The sequence below is a fragment of the Taudactylus pleione genome, unplaced genomic scaffold, assembly GCF_031769625.1.
Source record: "Taudactylus pleione unplaced genomic scaffold, aTauple2 ptg000007l, whole genome shotgun sequence".
In the NCBI taxonomy this organism is placed as follows: Eukaryota; Metazoa; Chordata; class Amphibia; order Anura; family Myobatrachidae; genus Taudactylus; species Taudactylus pleione.
Window position 1 is genome coordinate 19,774,191 of NW_028284410.1, and position 4,898 is coordinate 19,779,088.

Genomic DNA, 4,898 nt, shown 5'->3' on the forward strand with positions numbered 1-4,898 from the left:
GAAAGTACACGGAGCTCTGTTCTTCCCCTTGTTATCGGTATTGATGAACACAAATGAAGCAGGACAGTGATAAAAGTAGAAACATAAATAACAAGAGAAAATGCTGCAATCTTAACTTGGGAAATACTTATATCTTGTGTGAGAGATGTTCTAGACAGCAATTGTTCCCCTTCCTATCCTTAAAGAGGTTGGGTACGGGATGCCGGCGCTCAGGATCCTGGGGCCGGCGTCCCAATTGGGTTAGAATCTGACAGCTAGCAGTAAGTACCCCAACCCTATCACTAAACCTAATCCTCCCTCCATGTAGCCTAAACCTAACCCTGCCCCTAAACCCCAATACTAATCATCGGGATGTCAGCGGTTGGTTGGGATGCTGGTGCCAGGATTCTGACTGCTGTCGGGATTCTGGCACCGGCATTCTGAGCGCAGGCAACTCAACCGCCGGGAACAGAACTAAAGGACCGGCAAACCTAAAATTAAAATGTATTAAAAGCGCTACATGCAAAGAGAAACATTAAATATTTAGATCATTGCAAGGTTACAATTACTAGTAAGGTAGTGTCATGCTTGAGCCCTTAGTTTCTGGTTGTTTTCCTTGACTCCCAAAAAGTGACCCAGTCTCCTGCATGACTTCCAGAGTGAAGTGAGTGGCCTGGGGGTTGGATGATACAATTTGCATTGTAACACATCATTATAGCCCTGCTCCTGCTGCAAAATGCGGATTTGATCAGTGGGGTGGAGACATGACAACACAATTGTGGTACATGCTCCAGGACTTTCCAGGGGGCACAGAGGAAAGAGGTGTCATGTTGAAACTGGGATTGGTGACTGTTTCGTGTGGGAGCCATGGAATGTGACTGTAAGAGTGACCTGAACTTGTCAGTGTCTATGGTAAGGATATACAGTAACTACATTGGTACTAGACCATGTGCTGTATGGAGCTTCCACTTCAATGAGGTGCATTGTAGGATGCTACTGTGTATATCTAAATTTGCTAAAGAGGTGGGACTCAAGAGTTACTGTCTAAACTCCACTTCATTTGATATAGAGAAATAATGAATCATGTTTAGTAGCCTATGTTTTGCATGAGTGTTATGATGATGAAAGGTATTGCTATAAACCTCACTGCCAATTAGTAGGCCTTTGTCCTCTTCTGCATGGAGGATAACTGGCCTGAATTTATATGTACTTTTTTGTTCCCTGTATGTCTTCTACCTTTTTATCCTCCTTAACCGGTGGTACATTTCCACTTATGGGCAATCCCTATATCCATCCCAGAGCCAGGTCATCCATTAGGCAACCTAGACTCCTGTCTAGCAGAATTAAGGGGGGCATAAGTCCTTCCCTCCTACCTCAGACCACAGGCCACCCAGCCAGTGCCTGATTAACCATTAGGCTGAATAAGCTGCATCCTAGAGCACAAGACCATCCCATATACCCTGTTGTGGTACCAAAGTTTAACTACTTAGTTATACCATCATGCACCTGGCTCCCTGCAGCTGTCAGATCACGGACATCTTCTAATGATGCTGAGTGGCTGCTACACTGTCACAGTGTGCAGAGGAGAACACTGCATAAAACAGGGATTTGCTGCAAAGGCGCTTATAACAGCATGAACACTATATCAGACCAAAAAATTTTTAAATATATATTTAATATAATACACATAAATAAAACTAATAGCTCCCGGGAGTGAATAAATAAAGTTGAAATCCTTCAGTAGGGATAAAAAATAGTAGTAGGACAGTACATAGGAGAAGTCCCTTTTTACTCACTGCAATTCAGTCCTCTGTGTCAGACTCTGGTCTGAGTATATACCGTAGTAATTCCAGCGGCTGCCGGGCGCAGTGTAATTGCCGGGCCGTGGATAGAGGACCTGGGGAGCCAAATCCGGGACGGTCGTGATCAGCTGACCTCCGGTCTCCTGTGTAAATCCTGGGCCGCACTGGGCCTCCGTGAAGATGCTCCGGAACAGATGACACCTATAGCTTTCCCCATGGTACACGGCTTTATCAAGAAGCGTTACTCAGTTTGCTGGAGCAAGTGCACACATCTTCACAGAGATCCTGCTCACAGAGGCCCAGGATTCACACAGGAGACCGGCGATGAGCTGATCACAACCGTCCTCTGCAATGCAGAGGACTGAATTGCAGTGAGTAATAAGGGACTTCTCCTATGTACTGTCCTACTACTATTTTTATCCTTACTAAAGGATTTTAACTTCAGCTCATCTGCGGGTTATTCACACGGCTGTGGGAAGTTACCACATTTACCTTTTGCTACAATATAACACTGGACATCCAATTTTCACTTAGTGACTGTTATTCATTATCCAGTCTTACACTTAGCAATATTGGAATCTTAATTTAGTTCTTTTTCTGTTACTAGTCAATATCAGCTATTTAGCTCTCATTTTATTCATTTCATTGATTGTTATGTGTTATTATTTATTTACTCCCGGGAGCTATTAGTTTTATTTATGTGTATTATATTAAATATATATTTTAAAAAATTTTAGTCTGATATAGTGTTCATGATGTTAAAAGCACCTTTGCAGCATATCCCTGTTTTAGTCTTTTTGTTATTGGAGACAGGCAACCTCCAATTCTGCTAATTGGCAACTACATCCTCTGAGCCACATTCACCACAGGTCCCCACCAGGCGCCAAGGTTAATTTGTGAGAACACTGCATAGCCTGGACAGAAGGCGAAGCAAAAGGTCAATGCAAGATAATGTGTATTTAGGATAGATTGATAGATAGATAGATAATGTACATAGTTGAAAAAGGGCAAGAAGATGCAGATAGTGTGCCACTGTTTAAAATAGTAAGATACAATCTAAAGGAGCTGCATGTACATTGGATAGAGTTATATCACATTGACTGACAAATAGAATGTTTACATGATGCTGATAGAGACAGAATAAATGTCACTAACCTTAAGGCATATATAGCCTATCCCAAAGGGCTAGTGTAGGTGACTGTACTGGAATGGGTATGTAATCCTGGCAGTCGGGATGCCTGCTGTCAGTATACCGACAGCGGCATCCCACTGCTCAGGATCCCGACAAGGGTCAGGTAAGTATACTTACCCTCCCCCTTCTCTTCTCCTAACCCTCTGTTAACACTAACCCTCCTCTGATATCACACAATGGGCAGGGCAGACATAGTTATAGTTTCATACTAAGCATAATCGATTCAAGATACAAACTGTGCGGCAATATAGTGGCTTCCCAGCGTTGTGTCCAAGCCTCACACAGTGCCTCACGTCACTAGTAAGTAAACTAGTGGTTTAAAAACTAGTGGATTAAGCAAACAATCTTAGCTGACTATAACTAATGGTCTGAGAATTTGTTGTGGCTCTCTAATAAGTAAATTAGTGGATTCAATAAATAATCTCTGCTGACTGCAATATGTTAGTAATTGATAAACTATCAACAATCAAGTAATTTACTGACAAATATAACAATCCAATAGTGTACTGATTAAATATTTTTCTCTACTAACAAAAATCCAATAATGTAGTGATTCGATTTATTTTACTGAATGATAATAATAATTAAGTAATTTACTGAGTAAATATTATTTACATATAGAACAATAATTACATACTAAATACATGTAACAGACTAAGAGGCCAATGTATCAAAGCTGTTTGGTATGAGTGGCATGAAGGAGCCAGCATTAGTAGGGCATGCTGGTTCTAGTAGTGCTAGTTGGAGTTCCCAGGGGTGACTCCCAGGTAAGCTGGCTCTCAATGTGGATACATTTATGTATGTGCCTTTATCAGGAGGCCTTACTTTTGACAAAATTTATATGTGCCTTTATCATGAGGCCTTATAATTGGCATATTTTACATTTGGGGTGAGCGTTCGGGCGTAAGGTCCCCAGGGCTGGTCTGGCTGGGCCCCCTCATGGCATCACCACTTAATACACATAGTTGCTTTTTACATCACATATTATGTTTGTATTTTTTTCATGTAATATTTCACATATATTTTAACCCCTTTTTCCAACACTCATTAATTAGTCTTACACATCTATACTTTACACTGCACTGTCACTTTTTCCATTTTTCGTGTGATGCCCTGGGGGGGTCCTGGGCTGGATGTTTTTCAGGGTGCACTGCGCCCCGGACATGAACCTCCTAATGTTAGGGACTGCTAGTGACAGAGAAGCCGTGACGAGGCCTAGCAGCTTTCCATGTATTTGCAAATGCATGCAACTAATATCTCTGAATTTCTATGACCATAGTCTTCATATATTGTTGCAAGTACTATTCAGTGTGCTGAGGAACAATAGTGGGTTAAATCCCCCTCCTTTTTCTACTTAGTATGACCCCTCCCTTTCATGCACCTGATTAGTGCTGCTATATTGATTGAGCAGCTGCCATTTTTTGGTTAGAGAGAGAAAATTGTAACAAATAAATTACCAACCAATCAGCTCCTATCATTTTTTAAACACAGCCTCCAAAATGTAAATTGGAAGATGATTGGTTAGTACTTTATCTCTCACAGTTATATCTCACTCCCAGCTTTGATACATAGGCCCCTAACTCACACTATATTTTACTAACTATCCAACAACTACAGCCGTGGCCAAAACTTTTGAGAATGACACAAGTATTGGTTTTCACAAAGTTTGCAGCTTCAGTGTTTTTAGACATATTTGTCAGATGTTACTATGGTATACTGAAGTAAAATTACAAGCATTTCATAAGTGTCAAAGGCTTTTATTGACAATTACACTAAGTTTATGCAAATAGTCAATATTTACAGTGTTGACCCTTCTTTTTCAAGACCTCTGCAATTCACCCTGGCATGCTGTCAATCAACTTCTGGGCCACATACTGACTGATGGCCGCCCATTCTTCCCTAATCAATGCTTGGAGTTTGTCAGA